Consider the following 23,778-nt stretch of genomic DNA (forward strand, 5'->3'; position numbering starts at 1 on the left):
GTAAAGTTTGTCTCTTAAGTGGGGTCAGAATAAGGCTGTGGCTAGGAGGTTCCTGACACTCAAAGGCCAGTGAATGTCTCGGCATTCGCTTTGGGCGCAGTGAGGGGCGGAGACCCAGCCGGGGGAGTGGAGACGGCGGCCAGCGCCGAGGGCGAGGGGGGGGGCGGGGTAGAGGGGAGACCCGGTCGCCAGTCCCTGCCCCAACCGGTCCTCCTAGGGGTGGTGGAGATGTGGGCCGCAGAGCTGCTTGGCCTGGCTGTGCGGATTCCCTAAACGCCGCACTTGAGCACGGCCCCTTACGTAACTGTCAGCGCCGGGGATTCCCTAGAGGGGGTCATTCTATTCAACCATTACACACACCCCGGGCTTCTGCAGCCGCTCCGCCGCCGCCTCACAAAATGGCGGCGCCCATAGAGGAGACAGCGGCCGCCTCCTCGGCCCCATTTTGTGGGAGGCGAGAGATCTGTCAACATGGAAAACCGCTGAGGATGCATCTGAGTTTGAAAAGCCTGTTTAAGGGATGCAGTCGAAGGGATCTCATTCAACGGAAAATGTCAGCGACTTCCAGCACCATCTCCCCGCTCTTTTTTTCCATTTTCTTGAAGGTAACGCCAGAAGCCTCCAGGGTAATTGTGACTGAGAGAAGAAGGGAAGGCTGCGGCTGACTTCTCCCGGGACATGCCGCGGCGTCTTTGGTGGCTTTGGTTGCTCTTCTACGCTGCCTGGAGCTGAGCGCGATGCCGCGGAGGCTCGCCTGGGCCGCAGCGACCCTTTCCGAGGGGAGAAGACCGGGCGACACGGGGCGCAACCGGCGTTCTCTACCGGGCCACTTGTGCAGCGAGACTTTTAGGTAGTTTTTAAATGACAGAGTTCACGGCCCTGTCGATACCCCTCGTCTGAGTCCTAGGCTTTGGGAGCCCCGAAGGCCCTGCTCCGGGAACTGGCGGTCGGCCGGGAGCCGGGAAGCCGTGCTGCCCGGAGCCGGTGACCCGCGGATCCCGCAGCCGCAGCGTGCCGGGTGGGCGCAGCGCGGACCCGGGCTGTGGATGGTGGTGTTGGGGCATAAGTGGGAACGAAAGCTCGTACACTGGAATTTCAGTCGTCCGAGTCGGGACCTGGGATTGTGTTAATGGCTCAGGTTAGACGTTAAAACGTCTTTTCTAGTATCCCACTCTGCTGTGGGTATACCTGATTTATTTCTTATTGGAAGGGTAGAATGGAGGGGTGAAATTTTATATTTTCATGTTGCAAGCGGAGGTTGCCACTTTAAGCGACTGACTGCGATTAGTATGTTTGTGTGTATACACACATGCATGTACAGTAGTGTGTTTTCCTTTTCAGTACCAAGGCTAAAGACCTGAAGTGTGGTACTAACGTTTTCATGCCTTTCATAGAAATTTAAGATGTGATATGTAACTGGAAAGTTGACTCGGAAAAAAAATTTCTGCACAGGAACCTTCCATGTTCAAAAATGGATTCCTAAAGTATGCCTGATGGTTAGAATTTAAATTCATAATACTTTGGATATGCTCTAGTTAAAGAAAAAACACTAACATTTGTCGGATTACTACGTGTTTCAACTTCCCCAAGCCTAGAAAAATGTAAGACAGAGCAAACTGAATATGAATGGTATTTGCCTGTAAGAGGAAAGAAATGGTTTAAGTAAAAAGAAAAATCATCTGATGAAAGTTAAATATGAGTTACACTAATAATTAAATTTTTTTCCAGTTAAAGCAATCATTTGTATTTTTATATGACCTTTTTTTAGGTGTTTTTTTTTGTGTGTGTTTATTTTGACCCTCATATTTCCTCTCTAGTGCAGAACTGTGTCTTTCTGCAGACTGCGTCTCAATCACTGAGTCCCATGTCCCATCCTCTGCCACACCCTGGTTGCTGCTCCTGGTGTGTGGGTTACAAAGATACAGTCTCTGGTCATGTCTGTTCCCACTGATGTTCTTTATATTTAATAAATTTGGTTACACTAATCAGTCTGTATCTCTTGCAAGAATACCTTGTCTTAGCATCCAAGTACCCAGAGAACATTTTTATGGGATTGCACTAAAATGTCACCCTAGTGCAGAGTTATTAGAATTTTTTGTGCCAAATTGCATTTCCTGTAGTGGGCAGCATAGAGCAAGTGGATCCTGGAAAAGAAATGTCTGAGATGTCCCACAGTTGTGCAATAGATATTCTCCAGCTAATTTGATAAGATATAAATAAAATGTACCTCATGATTTTCAAACAAGTGGAAAATATTCCTATAAAAAATTACCAATAACTGAAAACTGTTGAAACTCACTTTGTGTAGTTTACTCTTTTAATGAGAAATGTTGACAAAGGCTTTTGATGTGAAAAATCCAAAGCTTTTTTTTTATGGTAAATGCAAACCTTGAACTCCATAATTAGAAGTTTCTGTTATTTTATATGACTCTCTGATCCTGATCAGTTTTAATATTTAACCAAGAAATTGTGATGTTTAAAATTCCCTCATTCAAGTAAACTTAAAGAAAACTACCAAATTTCAAATCAGTCATGTCAGGGATATGATTACAACAGCTGAAAAAACTTAATTGAGGAACTAATAAGTCAATTCATTGGAGAAATTTTTGGATTTTAGATTAAAGTTTAAAAGAATTGACTGAACAAGGCTATTGAACTTAAATTTGTATTTCTTTAAAGAATTTTAAGAAGAAAGGTAAGAACACTTTCACCACTTGCTGCTCTTATGTGTTTACTGCTGTAATTTTTTTATGTAGGCTAACTTTCTGATTGATCCCTAAAACTTCTGATAAGCTATTTTGTTTCTTTTTTTCTTTTCAGTAGATATTAGAGGTTATGCTTTGTACATAAATCCAGTGCAATTTATTTTTTAGAAAAGGATAATTTACCACTAGAGATTTTTTAATAAGACTTCATATGCAAAAAATTAAATTTTAGCCAATTGTAATATTCTTTGGAGCATCATTCCCAAAGGTGCTTTTGACTAGGAGTTAGTCTCATCAATTGTTCAGGCCACTTGTATGATGATGAATGTTTTAAATTGTTATGGGTTCAAGATGCTGTATTCTTATATTTTTTCAAATTTCATCTCTTGATCGTTGAAAAGTAGGCCCCAAACTAAAGGTGCTCGTTATAGTATCATCACAGTTTATAGTAGTTTAATACTTTGTTTACAGCGTTTAGTAGCTGAAAGCTAGGAAAGCCAAAATACTAACCCAGGGAAACATTTATCTTTTATTATTAATTATTGTATGTATTTGTATTACATCTGTAAAATGACTTCTTCCAACCTCTATATTTATTGAGTGCCCACCTTGGCCACAAGGTGAGAGGAGAAACTGAGTTAGCGCTCAAGGAAATTTTACTCCATTACTAGATTTTTTTTAACTGCTAGCTTTAAAAGATCATAATAAAATATTCAGACTGTAGGATTCTTGATTTTTAATACATAAGCAGAATTTTTAGCATAAATTCAAATTTTTGTTTAGAATAGAGACAAATATAATTATGTGCAAAACTGTTATATTAATGTTAGGATCAATGTTATTGTTATTCAAAGTGCTGTAAAAATATTAACAACATTTAAATCACATTGTTTGAAAACTCAGAGCCACAAAAAAAAATCTGATTATAATAATTAACTTTTTAATTATGGGAAAGACAAGGGGATGTTCAGTGAATGTAAAAAAAATATACTACTGAGCAAACAAACAGGAATTGTTTCCATGAATTTTGATCTTCTGTTTCAATTTTTTGGTACATTGACTCTTCTGACATTAAATTTTACTATTTATAAAAGTAAACCCCAAAGTCACACTAATTCTGTATTTAATGCAGAACTAATTCTTGAATAGCTGTAAAGCTTTAAGAGTTGGCAATCTTGTTGTCGAAACAAAATAGGAATTAAGCTGAAATGCAAAACTATGTAATAATTAGGTTTCATAAAACTTCGTAACATTCAAGAATCAGAGTAGTATTGATTTAATAGTAATTTATTTAGCTTTTGTTTTTCTCTAAAAACTTACCACAAACTATTCATATGTAGTATCAAAATTGAAAGTCACCAAGGCCAGTGTAAATTGTTGAAGCTTATTGCTGTACTTTAAGGGCAGTTCTAACTAATGGTTCAGTGGCAACCATTTTTTTTTAAAGTTCTGTAGTTCTTTAACATAATTTGTAGTATGTACAAGTGAATTAAAAGCAATCTAGAATAATCTGTGTGTGGTAGTGTACATGAGAAATTTATAAATGGTTGTTTAAGAGTACAAAGTAACTCACTGAACATTTTGCAGTTAACTACAGGGCTTCAAGGTATTTTAAACAAAGATAGAAAAATTTGAGAGTAATGTGTTACATTTTTATAACCAAATTTTCCACTTTTTAGCAATAGTAATATTAGTAGCAGTTAGCCATTAGTGATTATAGCCTAAATAAATATGAGCTTAGGTCCTATTCAAATGTCTATTACTTTTAACTGCGTTTAAAGACAGATTTCCTCAGGGCTAATTTGGTTAAAAGATAGTCTTCTGTTCGTCTGTAAATAGAAAAGAAGTCTCCTTCTCTTTAGGTTATGCAGGAATTTGCTCTCTTTCCAGTGAACTAAATTTATCCTGTATACAGCCTTTTGCTAACCTCAATTGTTTTCCTTCTCCATTATAGTTGGGGCCACCATAAATGGTCATAATACCCAGACTACAGAATCCTGAGTGGATTTGTGCCCACCACAGATAGTCTCCTTCCTCACTTATCCTTGTTCTCAATATCAATTTCTAAAGAGACTTCCGAATGTATATTCCCAGCTACATGAATCAATTTGTGTACTTGTATGGTGTTCAGGTAGCTGGCAAACCCTGTGAAACAAGATGTGTTTATTGCATTTTTCTAGGGAGAAAGTCTCAGCAGCCATGACATCTTAAAGAACCCTGTGATGCCCAAAAACTTAAAGCTTTGTTTGCTAGTGACAAGTTTTGAGGATTGCCTGAGGTGTTGCTTTTTATTTTGTGTGTCGTTGGCCTCTGGGCTTGAAGCTTTAGTTAAGGAATAACATTTTAGTTCACCAAATTTTAAGAATTATAATAAACAAGCAAAAATCTATTTCTGTTTCTAAAGAAGAACTAGAATAGATTTTTAAAGACAGTTTAATTGCATTTAACTTTCAATTTGTCCTCTGTTGAAAATGTACAGATAAGAGATTACATTTATTAAAAATAAGCCCCAAACATAAGCCTTCAACTAATTGGGAATGCCTAGGGATTTATATGAATTTATTATCCATGTGTGCATTGTTGTGTGTACTTTGTGTTCACAGATGACACTGATCAGAATCTTTCCAATGGTGTGTTTAGGACACACTGCCATTTTCCTGTTCTTGTACTCACTTGCTCTGCTGCACTTTGCTGCAGCTTCTGTGGAATGTACCTCAGAATTGACTCAGACCTTGCTTTTAAGAGATCTATCAGCGGGGCTACTTTATCCCACAGCAGGTTCCTGTAGCTTATTTGTGGACCCAATGTATGATAATTGGAATTTAAAGGGTATTACATCAGATTGCAGTTCAGCGTAGTTTATTTTTAAAAATGCTAACTACTTCATCCCTAAGCTGTGCATATTCCAAATTGATAAATGGATATTATTAATACATTAATTATTTCTGTGCCCTTTTTCATATGTAGATTACTATATGCATATTTATTATTTAAAATCCACAATTCTGTGCATTGTTTGAAGGAAGGGAAAATAGCACTTGTTCATATTTTCCATATATGTTAACATTAAGATTTTGGCCCACTCCCCACTGGATCAAATAGAAAGGGCATATTTGAGAGAAAAATATGTGTTTTACTCAGACTCTAATAATTAGGCTGATGCACTTGATTTATGTTATACATTGAGCTCATTCTTAAAAGGTAAACATTTTACAGTAAGCCTTGTGGCTTACAAATTAGTGCTTTTTCTACTAAATGTACTTTTTGCCTTGCTAATAAAATCCAATTTCCAGAATCATAGTTGCTAAGCAGATGTGCATAAAACCATAAATTTATTGAAATCATTTATTATTTAAAGAGTAGTATATAAAAGTTTAAACAGAAGCCATTGATCAGTGACAGTAACAGAAAATAAGGAAAATTAAAATAGAATTATAGTAAAATGAACTCAAAGGCCTTTCTTTAGGGAATTATTGGGAAAACTGAGCTCAAATGTGCAGTCTGGGTCTGCTTGGGCAATACTTTATCTTAAATTAGAATCTGTGGGAACTCCCTTATCACTTCTCCTTAGACTTTCTTTGCCAGTGTGTACTACTTGTTTAGCAACCAGGTGAGAACATTTCAAATGAGTCTTTTAAGGGTACAACTTAACAATATTATTGCTACATATGGCTAACATTTTTTGTCTCACAATACCTTGTACTACTTTATAACTGCTACATGTCCTATAAAAGGCTACCAGCCATGTAAATAGGCCCTGGCTCTCAGCCTGGTGCAACTTGGCAAATTCTTTCTGACATAGCTTGAATTGCCAAAAACACGGGGGCATAATTCCTTCCTAGTGAGAGCATACATCCTATCTTTGCCGGCTAAGATGAAATCTGAGCCATGTGATTCTATATAATCTTAGTGCAATGGCCATCCTCTCAGTGAGCAGATTTAGAGAAGTAGTTTTGTCCTTACCTTATTTTAATAGTTTTTGGTCTTTCTGGGATTGTGTATAACTTTACTTGGGAATATTATTTCCCTAAACCTTTGTGCTTCACAGATGTGACGATTTCCCCCAGGAAGTATTGGAAGATATGGAGCCAGGCCACATGTCTGTGACCATGAATGCACATGACCTCAACAAATGAAAAAGGTGTCTTTGTAAGTTATCATATTCTTTCCTAAAGTCACGAGTTAAAGCAAGAAGTTTCACCCAGAATCAAAGTACCAGGTAGCTTTTTTTTCTTTGGTACAGCTCACTTCCCATCAACATAGTGTAAGAATTTGAGGACATCAACCACTAAATAAAAGGCAGGTACCTCCATATATTTTCCCACAAATTTTATCATGATAAACTAGTGCCGTACTCTGGCAATTAAAAATGACTTTTACCTCCAGCTGTTGAAACATTGCACGTATTGAGGCAAAAGACACTGCAAGAAGGGTTTCTCCCTTAGTGTGTGTGGTAATTGGAAAGAAACCTACAGTTAAGGAATATGTTGTGTATCTTTTGAGTTACCATAGCAAAGGTCCATTATATTTAGTAAAGTTAGTTTTACTCAGTCTTTGGTAGTAGATGCTCCTCACCTTATAATTGAAACTCAATAACAAAACCAGAAAGTTCAGAAAAGGTAGTCCAGCAAGTAACAACCTTCACAGTGCTTGCTCAGTGTTATACACTTCTCATTCTAGGGGTGGTCATTTACCTGTCTTCTTTGGTGAGAGGTTAGCAGTTGCTTTCTCTTGTGTTGACTGATAAGTGTCAAGTAAGGATGTCTTTCCTAAGAGGAAAAGTGATTAAATAGGTTCCTTGCAAAAAGATTTTCAGCAGTAGATCTGCATTAAAAGTTCTGTAGTCTTGCTTTGGCTGGTGTGGCTCATTTGGACTGTCTCCCACAACTGAAGGATCACGGGTTCCATTTCTGGTCAGAGCACATACTTAGGTTGCAGGTTCGGTCTCTAGTCGGGCCACATACAGTCTCCAGTTTGGGCGTGTGGAGTCCTTGGTATGGGCGCATATGGGAGACAGCCAATCTATGTTTCTCTCTCGTGTCAGTGTTTCTCTCCTTTCCCAAGTTCTGTAGTCTTTGAACCCAGTTCAGAAGTGGCCGAGGCCAAACCTCAAAGCATAAAAGCAAAAGATGGGCTGTATTTAAGGTAGACAAATTATAATCAAGTCAAGAGCCATCGAATGCAGTGAGAGGCAAGACCTTACTGTTGACAGGCAAGTTAAGTACCACCTTCTGTAGTTTTAGTTGTTTCATGATGGATTCTCTTGGAACAGGTCTGGAAGAATTTCAGACATGTATGAAACATGAGGTTGAATTTTCTTCACTGGAAGGCCAAGGTTAGGACAGAAGGTCCACTAACTATGTAGGCGGAACCAACATTACCAAGAGCTATCTGTAAGCTGCCACTAGTAGCCTGTGATTCAAGTGGGAAGGGTCCAAGAAACCAAAAATTAATAGTAAATTGTTTAATGGATGAGATATTCATCTTAAACATCAAGTATAGATCCAAAACAGAAGACCACTGTACCTGACAGGTAGTCGGGAAGATCTGAAATAGCCCCCTTATGTGAGGTTCAGGCCAAATTTTCCACTTACAAACCTAGATGGGGTTGGGTTGCAGTGGATACCTGGAAATCTTGTAGACCATTAATATTTTGAGTTGTTTTTTTAATCCAGGTTTCTTAAAAACACGGGCAGCATGCCTGGCCACTTTGGTTCCGCTTCTTCAGAATCCCACGTAGATGTTAGATTGTCCCTGTTGTTTCTAGATGGAAGAACAGGAAAGACTAACTCTGTAGGACTTTACATATATAACCTCCTTTTACAATCTGTCTTAAAAAGTATATTCACTGGTTATTATCACTAGACAAAATGTTGTCTTGTGAGGTTTTAGCAATAAAGGCTTTTGTCAACAATCAGCTCTTGCATATAAGTATGTGTCTGTCTATTCTGCAAAAGTACACATAATCACTAAAATATATCCTATGAACAAAACATATATAACAGCTGCGGCACACTTGTGTTTTGCAAGAAATTTTAAAACAATACTTGACTAGTCAGAAGCACTGACCCCTTTTCCCTTAGGTTGTCAAATTGTCAAATAAAGGAATGACAACAGCCAACCCAATAGCCATTTGTTGTGAATTCCTATTTTCAACCATAAATACATATAGGTCATGTGATAGAGTTTTGTCTTAGGGTCACGTTGCATAATAAGGTTGTGTCTAATTGGTTAATTCTTGTTACCAGAAATCCTTATAAACAAGGGTAGGCATCTGATTTTTTAAAAAGTCACTTTGGAGTAAAAAGGGTAGGTAATTTTTTATTTTTTTGGTAAAACAAAGTTACAGCTATTTTTTGTCAGATCAGCAAAAAATACATTTTTTTTGGTGTGCTGCAGAATTTTAGTAATTTATGTATGTCATGAGATGAAAAAGGTTGAAAATCATTGATATATAATGTCAACCTAAATATTTGCCTAAGGCTTCCTGGAGGAATGATTTTATTTATTTATTCTATTTAATTTATGGCCTGATCTTAAAAAAGAATCACATCTAAATGAGTTAGCAGGGGAAACAAATTGGTTAATAAAGATAAGCGGAGCAATGCCTGTTGAACTAGAAATCGCCACAGCCTTAGTTTAGTAAGATGAACAACATTTTGTAGTAGCACAGCTCCAGAGACTATAAGGACTACTAGATATTTCAGTTCTTCCACAAGTGATGAACCTTTGTTGTTTTTATAATTTTCTGCAAGAACTTCCCAAAAGCTTGAGGAGAATCAGTTACGACTTTTGAGAAGTGAAAGTATAATAATCTCAGTGAGTACAGCACTTTCTGCCACCTACGAAGAATGTGGAGAAAGCAAAGCTCTTTACTACCTTGAGGTGAAAACAGACTGCATACGAGAGACCAATTTATATTTTCTCTGAGTGTTTGTTTTTTGTCGTAGCCCTATTATTAATCGAAACAAGATGATAGTCAAAATTTTTCCTTTAAATAAGAAAGATGTACGTGTGTGTGTGACCATTTATATGCAAGAACAGGGATGTGCCAATGATTTTTCCCTCAACTTAAGTTTGCAAAGAAACTTGCAGAAATAGAATGTTATTTTAAATATCATTAACAAGGCTACAAATTATTACATCCAATAACCAATCAGAATTACAGAATTTAAAGTTAATTATATTCACAGGATATAGCCATACTGAAATGCATTTGTCTAATAAGACTACATTTTTTGAAAGATATTTGCAAGGGCAGTTTTATGATAAAGAATAGAATTTTCTTCTATTCTTTATCATAAAACTGATAAATTCTATTCTTTCTGCTTTTCAGCAGCAATAGGGAAGAGGGTATGTTTTCCCCTTTTATTTAATCTTGCTAAAAATTTTTCTAAACTGCAGTTAGAAGTGACTAAATCCTGGAATTCCATTAGTTCTTATGAAGAGAGAAGAGCAGGTACAAACTTAAAATCCATAAAAGGGCTTAAAGATAATGAATGTTAACAGATGGAATGTGGAGCATGTAGTGCCTCACCTCTATGTGTAATTGAGACTATAAGTAAAATTTATTGCAGATTGATATGTTTGTTTTAAACCATCTATATTGATAAGAGTAAATTTTTAGTAAGAGCATTATATACTTAAATCACCTGTTTTTAAAATACAATGGATTTTTTTAGCCTTTATAAAACATTATTTAAAATTACGAATAGTTTTTTGTGGGGTTGAAAAAGCTATTCTATTTTTTATTCTTCCCCAATCACTTAACCCCATCCTTCTAATTATTTTTATATTACTTTCCCAAGAATTTGGAAACTTCTCTATCTTTCATATATTTTCTGAAAGTGTGAAAAATATTAAAAGTTTGTGTTTTCCTTGCCTTTGGAAACATGTAAGAGTATATTTTAAAAACTGTTTGCCCAAATCAACATTTCCCAAAGTGTGCCCTGATCTGTTTATAGGTGCTAGATTAAAAAAAAAAAATGCAGTTATATAATTTTGAAAAATAATCAAGTTAAGCAAAGTTAAAATTTTCAACAAGATTTCTCAGGGCCTTCAGTATCCTTCTATGTTATCCTCTGGCTCTATGCTGCTTTCCAAACATACCTGGTCTTGTGATGGGATCGGTGTTCCAGTGGGAAAAACTTGGAAGTGCTGGTCTGAATACAGGGGTGGGCAAAAGTGGGTTTACAGTTGTGGGTCCGTGAAACATGGTTTAGCCTTGTATACTTTATTAATGATTTGTGTTACAACTGTAAACCTACTTTTGCACATCCTTATATTGTTACAAATGGCATATGCATATCTGAAACAAAAGTTCACAATCCTTAACTAGAGAGTGAACTGCTAGAGGGCAAGGGCCCCTGTTTATTTTTTGCAAACTCACATTACATGTAACCACTATAATCTTCAGTATATATTATTGAATAAGTTAATATAAATCTAGTAACTTCTTAAAAATATTTTATTTATTTATTTTTAGAGAGAGGGGAAGAGAGGGAGAGAGAAGGGGAGAGAAACATCCATGTGAGAGAAATACCAATGGTTGCCTCTCATACATGCCCCGGCTGGAGGCTGAATCTGCAACCCAGGCATGTGCCCTGGCAGAGAATTGAACCCATGACCTGCCTTGCTGGATGATGCCCAACCAACTCAGCCATGCTGGCCAGGGCAAATCTAGTAACTCTTGTAAATCTCTTTTTAAATATGAGCTCAATTAAGCTTCTGATTTGCTAAAGTGAACGATTATAAAATAATGTGTATTTTCTTATGTGTTATTTTTTTCTCTATACTTAGAAGAACTAGAATTTCTTTAATGTTCTGTTTTGTAGTTTTACATTTAAGATGGTAACCAGCTATTTTTTATGTCTGTTGAAGAGATGTAGACCTAACCATGTATGAGATCTGTTTGTAAACTTTGAAGCACTTCAATAGTGCTAGCTACAGAAATCAGAAAATTCACTGGCACCTTCCTTTCATTTCTTCCTAACATTTACTCTTCTAGGAATCTGAAACTTTTTTTTATCCTTCTTCACTCTGAACTCCTACCTCCCAAGAAGACAATTTGTCTATTTATGTTCCCATTCCTATCTGGAGTCCATATAGTTTCCCAGAATTCATGGATCCTTCACTTCCTTTTGCCCCATATTATAGATCTTCTAGTGTTTTCCCATAGATGTCCTGCCGCATAGTCAGAGGCTCCTTAGAGTTCTTGAGGATTTCCTGAATGTGCTAAAGAGTATTAAGTATACATATACCAAAATGAAGAAACTTCATTTCTGTGCAAGTAGTAATAAGCCTTCAGACCTGTGAAAGGAGGGCATTTTGGAAGGTCTTAGTTACAAAATATGCATATTTATAGTGTGTCTAGTGAACTTTGCACCTTCCTTATTAGGGGAAAGAGAAAGTTGTGGTTCCTTGGAAATTTATAGGCTTTGAAAGTGCTCAAAAAGTTTTATAGATTTCAATTGGAGATCTAATTCATATTTAAAATTATAGTCATAGTGTCAGGAGCAAATAGGAAAAGGAAACATATATGAACAAATTATTTGAACTTTAAGAAAGAGAAAACAGGAAAGAATACTCCTGTCTGATCATGAAATCTGTCTCAAGATGGACACATTTGGGACGTCTAGCAAAAACATGTTTTTCTTAATTGGATTATAATGCATTTTAAAGAACCCTTAATAGTGTGCAATTTGTATTTTAACAATTTTGGCATCTTTTTTGCAGAATTTTGTAAGAATTTCCTATGTAAGAGAGAACTTGAACAAGAGCTATCTGATACAGAAAAGTGTTAGTAATAAAAATGTTAAGATTTTCTGTCTTGAAGGCCTTCAAAAATATTCATGGAGGAGCTTTAATGAATGTCTTATCTCATAAATAACAGGAGAGTTCCTTATGACCTTGAAAACCAGATGTTTTGTTGCTGTTGTTCTGTCTCTATTCAAACTACCATTGATTGAAGGCTATCAGCCAGGCAACTTGTGCTGAGATGAGAAGCTGTTTGAAGGATGTGCAGGACCTTTTTTAAAGTGTTGGAGTTTATGGGTAATGGGAAGGAGTGGTGGAGTTAGAAATAATTGTACTATAGTATGATTGGGGAGTATGATGGAGGTGTTGACTGTGCCTGAGGAAGTCTGGGAGTTGTATAGAATAGAAGGTACTTGAGTATATCTTACAATAATAATGTTCGTAGTTGGTGACAGGAAAGGTAGGGTTGGGGTATTAAAAGGCTCAGAGGTATGAAAGGATATGGTATGTTTTGGCAATGATGACTACCCCACTGCAGGTGAGCCCGTTTTACAGGTGGTGGAGATGAAAAAGAATAGAGACCAGAAAGCTACATTGTGGGCAGTCTGGAAAAGGCATCTATGTTTATGGAATTTAGACTTCTTTCCTGAAGGCTGTATTTCTCAGCCATTTTTCTTTTGCCATATAAATGGTAGATGTACATAGGTCTCATATGCAAGGATACCATTCCTAGGCCCTAACTTTTTCTGCAGTCATTTCCATTCAATTTAAGCATGTGGGAATACAAGAAAGAAAATTACAGGTAATTACAGATAGACACAGATTTGGCTTTTTAAACACATGTTTGACTTTTTAAATTATTACTTGTGCACAACTGGTAAAAACAATTATCTTGACATAGGTTGAGAACAGGAGGTGACTAGTAGTACTAAGGAACATAGATGAACCACTATCACAACATAACAAGAGACAAAGTGAGGGCCATATTAACACAATAAAAGGAGACAAGGATAGGTGTTTGAGAAATAGTGCAGAAATACAACTGTGAGAACTAGACTGATTCCCAAGACTCACCCAAACTCTGCCTGGGTCAATTCTAGTAATCCTGCTTCCTCAGCACTCGAATTCTCTCTGCTGGCCTCCATACTACAGTGGCCAATATTTATCACCACCATTTTTCTGTCACTTTTTTGACATAGATCATTCCTCTTTGGAATGGCTGCTTAAAAACACTTTTAAAAAAACTAAATAAATATGCAACATATGTTCTGGCCCTCATATTCCTTACCTTTGATTATCTCATCCTTCCCTCTGTCTCTAAATTTAAAACATGAAGTACAACCTAGAGAAATAGGAGGAGTGTTTTTGCACACATTACTTGGTATACTGGGTTTAAAGAAATAACATTTTAGGCGTCTTCACGATGTCCCTTGCATCTAATGGAATAATTCAGAATGTTATGTACTTTTTCACTAGCATTTTCTTTTCTAAACAAATTAGTGTGATTTCTTTTTTTTCTTTCTCATTCAAAGCCCCATTTTTCATCTGGATTCTCCTAATATTCCTATTGTAGACTTATTTCAAAGGCACAACACCTTGCTTTGGTACAAGAGTAAAATGAATTCTGTTCTTATATTCCTAATACTAAGCAGTTTGGCTGATATTTAATATCACATTGGTCTGGTGCTGTCAGGCAATGATTTATAATAATTGAGAGTTCACAGTTTATCATAAAATATAGAGCTTAGAAATCAGCTCTAGGAAACATGTAGGAATCTACCTTTGCGTTTGCTTATATAATTTATACACAAGCACACATAACTGTGTGTGTTTATTTAAATGGTATTTTTTGTCAGTAGTGAATTTCTCAGAGTACCCAGTCATTGTGTAAGCAATATAGCCTCATTGGATGTTTTTCTGTTTATTCATTCAATGAATATTAAGTGCCTATTATGTACTATCTTCAAAAAGTTTACACTCATAAAAGTTAACAATGTACAACGATAGCTAATATCAAATAAGTGCTATAAAGATGTACAGTTACACCTCAGTACTCATCAGCTTTAGAACACATCAAACCTGGTACTCGTTGCATTTTGACAATGAAAAATGTTTTAGCTCTCAGTGCTTGCTCGCCTCCCGCTGCACTTGCTAGAACTTGTATGCGTCACACCACCACCCTGCAAGAGAAACTGCTTCATCATTCGTTGTTTACTTGCCACTCAGATCAAATTAATGACGAATACCAAGATACCTCTGTATAAGTAATCATTCTGTTTTTTCAATTGAATTTATTGAGGTGATACCGGTTCACAAAACTATAGAGGTTTCACATGTACAACTCAAAAAACATCATCTGCACACTGCGTCATGTGCCCATCGCCCCAAATAAAGTGTTTTCTTCATTCCTATTCCCTCCACTTTTACCCACTTCCATCTGTCTCCCGCCCCCCTTTCTCTGTACATATCACCACACTGTTGTCTGGGTCTATGTGTTGTATATACTATGTGTGTATCCTGTCCAGAAGGTATCCAGCCATGTACTATGAAAAATAGAGACAGTTCTTGAACAAGATACAAGGAAGCATTGTACATAGGACAGTGGTGCCTCAGTCCCCTTCAAAGTAGGCACCTTGGGACCTCACACAGTTCTCCCAGTTGCCATCAGCTGCCCCGTCATATTTTCCTGAATCTCATTGATGGTCTGAAATCTTTTCCCTTGAAAACGTGATTTTCAAATCTGAGATTCATCCATTTTTCCCCTAAGGTCTTTGAGCATTCATATAACCATTGTTTTAAACTTTGCACTTGGTATTTTGGTTGCTCCCATTTCATTTAATTCTCTTTCTGGGGATTTCTCTTGTGTCATTTGGGGCATATTTCTTTGTCTTGCATTTTGTCTTTTGTTTGTCCCTGTGTATTAGTTCGATCTGAATCCCAAACTTGTTACGATAGCTTTCTGCTGTAGGTTCCTTGTGGGTCTCAGTGGCACAGTCTTCTAGATCACCTGAGCTTGGCGCTCCAGAAATGATTCTTGTATGAGTTATGTGCCCTCTTCTTTTGTAGTTGAGTCCTGAATGCTGCTGGCCAGTTTGTAGGTAGAGTTAACCCTCATGTTGGCTGACGACATGAGTAGACCTCATTCACTATGTATGAGTTGCTGTTCAGGGGCTACCCCCTGAGGCAGAGTTGTTCCCACCTTGGCTGTGCCATTTGTGGGGCTAGTTGGGTCGAACTCTGGTGTGATTTGAAGCCCATCACTCGTTGTGTTGGTTTTGGCCCCTTGGCCAGGGCTCCAGTGCAGGTCAATGTCAGATATTGTGTGTGACTGACCTTGAGGTACCTGTCTGGAGCTATTATACTACTCACTGTTTGTGGCTGCATCTACTGGGCCTGGGTGTGTGGGAAGCTGACCAGGCTGTATACCAGGATCAGCTTCCCGAAGCTCTGAACTGCAGGCAGATGGCTCCCTGAGGTTGGCGTCCACCTGTTGGTTACTCTATGCCCCACACCCTGAAGTTGCCTGGATTTCCTCCAGAGTCTTATGAAGAAATGCTGTGGACTGGGCCCAAGCTGGCTCTGCTGCGCTGAGCCTTCCACATGGCTCAAGCTCAGGGAGACAGGATGACTGGGATGGGAGGATGGGGCTAATGGGTCCCCTACTTGGAGGCCACACGGTCAGACAATAGAGAGAATGTGGCCCCTCCTCCAGAGCCATACTACTTAGTCTCTGCTATAATCTCCAACTCTAGCTCCCACAGCAGAACATAAGGTTGGGTACAGCCAGCTATCCCCACTGCAGGAGCAAGCTTGGCAGGATGTGGCTACTGAGACTTGAGCAAACAGATCAAGAAAGCCATCTGTTGGGGGTGGCACTGGCTGGGCTATGGAATGTAGGAAAGAGCCCTCCTTGGAGGTGGCACAGGCCCATGGCAGGGGAGCAAGCTGCATACCTTTTCTTAGCTCTGCAGCCTTGTTGCCAGAGACTCTAACAAGAGAATCTTCCTTTGGGGGTGGCTCCTGCAGAACCCATGGGAGGGGAGAAGATTTGACCCTTTTCCAAATAGCTTAGTGACCATCTGAGAGTCTGCCTATAGTTACTTCACAAAAAGAGGACATCCCATGTCCCTGTTTGGTGCAGCCAACAGTCCCTTCTGCTGGACTCCAGTTTGGCAGGGTGGTATCACCAGTATTTGGAGGATCAGGTTAGTGCACTCACTACAGCTGGAGCTCTAAGAATAGGAGTTCCCAACCCTGGAAGATGGCAGTGGAGGGTAATGTGGGATGTTGACTTGAGTCTGCAATTTCAGTAGCTGACCCTCCAGATCTCTTTGCAGCCATGCCACGTAGATCTTTTTTATGGCTTCTCTATGCCCTGAGTCATCTTCCCTCTACCAGAACCCTGGGTAAGTGTCCAAGAGTGAGCTCCTGTGCATTGGCCCTTTAGGAGAACACCTGGGATTCTATTAGACTCCCTCCTCTTTCTAGCAGACAGAGTTGCCACTGACTTTCACTGCCAGATGCTATACAGGCTTGACTTTCTAGCCTTGGTTGAGAACCCACACTTCTCAGGGGCACTTTTGCAGCTAATATATCCCTCCAGCCTCTCAGCCTCTGCACCTGGGTGCAGGCACCAGCCCTCCTCATGTCTCTGTCCTTCTTACCAGTGTGTGTAGCTTCTTCCATAAATCCTTGGATATAATACTCCTGTTCAGCTGTCTTGCAGTTGGTCATTCATGTTGACTGCTCTACAATTTAGCTGTAAATCCAGTTTAGCACCAGGGTGAAGTGAGTGTAGCTTCCATCTTGGATCCCTCTCATTCATTTTTCTATTTCATTACTTGGAAGACCTGAATAGCATTTGATGCACTTGATGGATAGCATTGGTTTGATAGCTCTTTTTAACTACTTCCTGATTCAGTCGTGGCATCAGGTATCTGAGCAGAGGAAATCCTGGATCATATGAATTCTCTTAAAGAATGGAATCTGGATTCAGATCTAACCATGTGCAGAGCGCCTACCCCATGCCAGGCACAATCATGTATGAGATTTCATTCAGTCATTCCTAGATGATTGAATCAGCTCTAAAAAGTCAAAATTATTTTATTTGACATGAGATTGATGTTCCTTGAGACTCAGCACTATAAAATAATTATTTTTCCATCGTAGTCATTTATTACAGTTAAAAGGAAATGTTATATTAAACATTTGGATATTCCTCATGCTTCTTGCGTAAAGCGAACAAATTCATATTTCTTTCAATATGATCAAACCCTAGAGCTAAAATGTTTCTTTGTAATTATTATAATTTAGGATAATTCTAACAATAGTAAATATTTAAATATACAAAAGTAGTTCAAAACTAAAATAGGAAGTTCTGGATCTTGCTAGCTCCAGTTTTAATATAACTTTATTATTGTTTTCCTAAATTTTATTTATTGATTTTTAGAAAGAGAGGAAGGGAGAGAGAAATATTGATTTGTTGTTCCAATTATTTATGCATGCATTGGCTGATTCTTGTATGTGCCCCTACTGGGAATCAAACCCACAACCTTGTATCAGGACAATGCTCTAACCAACTGAGCTACACAGTCAAGGCTACTTTAAATTATTGAGCAAGCAATTTTATGTTTCTACTTTATTTCTCTTTTAGATAAGAAAAAGATTTTCTATGGAATCATAGAGTGTTTGAGAACCCTAGGTACAAGGTGTACAAGGTGCTGTATAAGTTTGAAGTGATAACTGCTGAAAGTATATCCTAGAGTTTAGGTCAAAAGATACACGTAAAGTGATTATAAAGAACATATAGCCTCATTGGTCTTTAAAAAATACTCCTTTCCTAAGAATAAGTATTTAAGAAATGTATTTTTAAGTATATTTTATTGATTATGCTGTTATAGTTGTCCCAATTTTTTCCCCTTTGCCTCCCTCTGCCCGTGCTGGACATGAGTCTTTGGTTTCTCCCTTTCCTATAAGGAACTGTATTTTTAAAAGCAAATTTGGTCTTTATAGTTCTTTGAAAGCAAATAAAAACATGGGTGTTTGTATGTGATTCCCATATATTGGCTCCACAAAGGCAGATAAATCATCTCTATCATCTGGATCTGAACCTGTCGAGACATCAAATGTTAATTAGGGCCTGTGTGTCCCAGGGTTAGAAAGCATAAAACATAGCTCAAAAAATAGTCTGATTCTCAAGGTCTTGCACTGAAGCTATAGATAAAGATAAATATTGGTAAACCAATTTAAATATAACATAAAATTCACTTATAATCCTTTTCTACATATTTTGCTGTTTTATGACTTAGTTTTTAAATCTTGGCTATAATTGTAAAATTCCTAATGTGTAGTATGTGACATTTATACTAGGTTAGGAAAAACTTTATGGAGGAAAAGGAAAATCAGGATATTTTAAATTAGATGAAGACTGCTTGGTAAATATGAAGAGAATATTTTGGTTTATTGAAGGAATGAAAAGGGAAAGACTAAAGAAGAGTTTTAAAAGTTTGCCAATAGACTTGAGAGAGGTAAAGGGAGGAAAGGAAATTAGGTGATACAATTGACATGTGTGCCCTGGCTGGTGTGGCTCAGTTGGTTGGAGCCTTGTCCCACAGACCAAAGGGTCACGATTTTTTCCCCAGGAAGAGCACATTACCCAGCATGTGGGTTTGCTCCCTGGTTGGGGCACATACAAGAAGTCAACCAATCAATATTTCTGTCTCACATAGATGTCTGTCTGTCTCTCCTCTCCCCACCTCCCTCTCCCTCTCATTCTCTTTAAAAACAGTGAAAAAATGCTCTCAGGTGAGGATAAATAATTAATTTTAAAAATTGATGTGCTTCTTCATAGGTAAACAAATCTTCACAGACTTGTTTAAGATTTTTAAAAAGAAAAAATGGTATGATATACTTAAGAGAAGTTTTAGTAGTTTATATACATGTCAGAATTGTTTAAAGGCCCATTGAGTAATACCAATGAACAAAGAGCCTAGCTCTTCAAAATATAACCACCGTAATACTGTCCTATTAATTTTGCCACTTTCTGGCCTCTCATTACCTTTTTTGGACACTACCTGAAATACCTGTTTCTCTTTTTCTGCCACACCCACACTCCATTAGAATGTAAACTCCACTATGTTAAGTTCCCTGTTTCTTTTGATAGATGCACGACTGTATCCTCAGTGCCTACAGTTGTGTTTAATAAGTGAATTCTAGATCTAACCATTAGTGTCTTAAAATACAGCTTCTCAATTTGATATTTAGGATCCATAAATAAAAACAAAATTATTTTAAATTTGGCAGGAACCTCAGAGGTCACACAGCCTCCTGTTTCTTTACTACCTATCTGGATCATTGAGGAGAATTTTACTACTCTGAATCTTGCCTTCGTCTTGGAAATGATGATGGTGATGTAGTGTTTTTTTCATCTCTTCCCTCCTCTATTTATCTCACTTTCGGAAATAAAACATATAATTTAGCTTTCCAGTATACCAATAGTGGTCTGGTCCAATGTCCCATCTAATGCAGAAATTTCTTATATAGCATATGACTGATTCCATAATACCCATCTGAGAGTAAAGAGCACATGTTGGGGTGTGTGTGTGTTTATCCAACAAACATTCATTAAACAGCTCTTATGTCCTAGGCTGAAGATACGACGATAAAAGATATGTTCCAGCCCTCACAGGGCCTATAGCCTGGTGGAATTTTACAAACAACAAATGAAGTTTCTAAATTCTTTTCCTGTTCTCTCTTCACTGTCAAAGCTCCTGGGAAAGAAAATGCAGAATAGTGGAAAGAATTAAAGAACAATGGGATTTAAATTTCCAGTGGACTATATAAAGGGTAAATAACTACTTTTTAGTTTTCAGGGCCTTTCAATTCAATTCAATTCATTCAACAAACATCTGCTGAGCATCTCTAGTTCTTGGTCAGATTGGAATGAAAGCAGAGTAAGATATAGCTCTTACAAGGAGGAAAATGTAAATGTACATTACTCTTCAGTGTGATGAGTGCCACCTCTAACTATCTTTTGAGTCATCCTTTCCATTGGCTAGTCCTAGCTAATATAAAGTCTTTTATATACTAAACTAAAATCTGCCTTTATTTAATTTCTATTCATTGGTCCAAGTTTTGTCGTCTTCAGATATTTAACTCATAAACATCAGTTGCAGAACAATCAAGTTCTCTTCATAGACAATAAGTGCATGATCGTTGCCCTCAAAAAGGTTAGGATATAATTCTGCAACATTAAGGAAGTTGATTAACCTCTCTAATTTCAATTTCTTCCCTTGGGAATCAAGGGTAGTATTAGTACCTACTTCCTAGAATTGTGAGCATTAAATGAATAATGTAGACAAAGCACTCAATACAAGGCCTGATACACAGCTTTCAACAAGTTCTAGCTATTATTATATCCCTGTATTTAAAGAAGGACCCTGGTTCATAAATTAGCAGTTGCAGATTTATATGAATGCCCTAAAAGAAATAAACACAGAGTGCTATGGGAATATACCAGAGAAATACCTAATCTTGCTAGAGAGGCTAGGAAAACACCCTGCAGGAGGACACATCTGAAGTCAGTGGCACAGGACAAGATAGTGGGGTTAAAAAGGGCGCTCCTAACTCAGGAAAAGAGGTGAGAAAGCATGGTGCATTCAGGGTAGTTCAGTTGTTCAGACTGACGACTTTCAGGACAACTAAAATATGAATGGCATTGGATGCCCTGCTAAGTAATTAAAGGTGTGTCATGAAGGCAATGAGGAACTATCAAAAGCATGCTGTGCAATTAAACTTTCAACTTGGTAAAATCACTCTGGCAGTAGTATAGAAACAGTGGACAAGGGAGAAGGTAGGAAAACCCGTTAGGATACTATTGCTATGTTACTATTGGGAAATGTCCTAAGTGAAGCAAGCAGTGATGTAGGGGAAAAGAAAACTGATTCAAGAGAGAATTAGAGCTTAATGACCAAAAAATGTAGGAGGAAAGTAAGAAATATCATAGATAATTCTTAAATGACTGCTATGAATGAGTGAACAGTGATGACATTGGTTCATAGACAGAATGGATAGAGGCAAGTAAATTCAACGGTAGACATGTTGAGCTTGAGAAAGGCTAGGCACTTGAATGTTCATATCAGGAGTTTATAGCTGGTCTAGGGCTACAGATTTGGGATTTGTGGACAGGTCTCAATTGAAGCCACATGTATATGTATAGAGGGCCAACATTAAGGGGTGATCAAAGAGCTCATACTACTGATTGAGAATGAATGTCCAGACATGTTAGAGGGAAATCAAGAAATAGCCCTAATCCAGGAACTAAAAGGGGAGAGAGTTTTAAAATAAGTCATGAGTCACAAATACTCCAATGATAAGATAAAATTGTTCCTTGTTTTAAGCAACAAGGAAGTTGTTGGGCAAGAGCTGTTTCAGAGTGGTGAAGGGTCCAGAATCTAGATTCCCCGGAGATTATCCAGTCAAGATAGGAAGTGGGTGAGGAAGACATGCCTGGAGGCTCCCTCTTCAGAAGCTGTAAAGAGTGGAGGAAAGGTAGTGTAGAAGCTAGAGTGGGGAGGGTAGGTCTGTGTATGTAAAGATCCAGGAGACTTGATCTTTTTCTTTGTCCACAGAAAAGAGCCTGGGGAAAGAGAGTTGAAGATGTAGAATAGATATAAATAAATAATGAAACAGGATCCTGACAAGACAGAAGAGGTGACATTTTGTGGAACAATGTGTCTTGAGCAGGAAGGAGAAGTATGTCTCTTTCATCAACTAGAACTATGTGGACACAGGTGCATCTGGAGGAGAGAGAAGACTGGAATTGTTGGATGATGTCACTGAAGCCAAGTCAACTTTTAAGACTTGATAAGGGAATGAGGGCGGGATTGAGGTGCAGGAACCTGAAAATTCCCTTTAAAAGCGGAGAAACCTGGAAATCATGGGAAATGGCAGCACTGCCATTTGGGGCCCTATGCTTTGACAATATTTCCCTTTAGTAACAGAGACACCCACACTGAGCTGCACCAGATGGTGTCTGACCAGCACAGCGCAAAGTGAGAATGCTGTCTCCCTGCAATGGTCAGTTCCCTTGTTTCAGATCTTATGCTTTTCATAATATATCCTCTGACTAGATAAGCTATTTTTTTTTAACAGCTCTTTCATAGTAAAAGACCAAGAGAAAGCATTTCTCCAAAAATCAGGGTCAGAGGAAAATTTGAGTAATGATTATTGTTCAAAAGAATGAACTACTTATAAAAGTTGAGAATTAATTCAGAAATTGTTATTCAAATTGGATTGGGAAACTAAGCATTTTCAGCATAGTGACAAACACAAGCAAGAACTAGCTGAAGACATGAAGGCCTGGTAAATGTTTTAAATGTCCTTTGAATTTTAAATGCAGATTTCATAGACATCTAGTAAGTATCCTATATGGATATGCTATTATTTCCAACTCTCAGTGACTTAGTTAGAAACCAAGTTCAACAATAGATAGATTTTGTTTTCCAGAACCTTGTTTTAAAATGTTTTATTTATTCACCATTTCCTATTATCCTGCACCTGGCCACTTGACACTCAGGTTAATTTCCTCACCACTAAACCTATTTGAGTTTGTTATCCTGCTCCACTCTGCTCTAAAATTTACCATTCAAATAGATCAGCCAAAAGTTATGCCAATCATTGTATCAACCTCATATAGAATTGCTTTGTACTGAATTGCTGTTTTGTGTGCAATCATCAGCTCATATTGGGGAATGCAATAATAAAATATCTTCATAAGATATGTCATTTGCTGTGAGTTGTGATTACTATAAATAGGGTGAGAACATACATTTTTATTTTAGGGGGCAGTCCCAGTTTACTATGTTGTCCCAGTATGTTTAATAGTTCCTCTTCCACTCTCAAAAAGTGCCACAAATCAGGATATTGTTCTTTTCATTATACAATGTTCTCTTTATGAAGTGCTTTTTAATAAACTTTTGATCCTCTTCATAGGGACTAGTCATATCTATGGTTATTCTGAGTAGATGAATTGGTTATATATATACTATATATTACATATATATACACAAATGGTGACTCATAACTACTCAGGTATCCCTTTTTACCTTAGAAATCTTAGTGTGACTGTAAATCAGTCAGAATGCCAGGAGTCTCCTCCATTGGCCAAGATAGCCATGGGGGGCAGTTCTTAGACTGAGCATGCAGGAAGCTAGAAATATCAATGAATAGGACCTGAGTGTCAAAAAGATTGCAATATAACTGGATAGACAAAAACAGTCCTTCCCACTTACCAGATTGGGAGTGGGACTAGGGGAAG

General features: G+C 37.8%; 1 long non-coding RNA gene across 1 annotated transcript; it reads left to right on the forward strand.

The window, feature by feature from the left end:
- Positions 1 to 176: 176 nt before the first annotated feature.
- On the forward strand, positions 177 to 23,203 carry LOC123813115. Its single transcript, XR_006784644.1, has 3 exons — positions 177 to 850; positions 6,754 to 6,854; positions 22,091 to 23,203. It is a non-coding gene; the product is annotated as an uncharacterized LOC123813115 (long non-coding RNA).
- The last annotated feature ends 575 nt before the right edge of the window (positions 23,204 to 23,778 follow it).

Source organism: Phyllostomus hastatus, unplaced genomic scaffold, assembly GCF_019186645.2.
Source record: "Phyllostomus hastatus isolate PE091 unplaced genomic scaffold, TTU_PhHast_1.1 phas_scaffold_93, whole genome shotgun sequence".
Taxonomy (NCBI): Eukaryota; Metazoa; Chordata; class Mammalia; order Chiroptera; family Phyllostomidae; genus Phyllostomus; species Phyllostomus hastatus.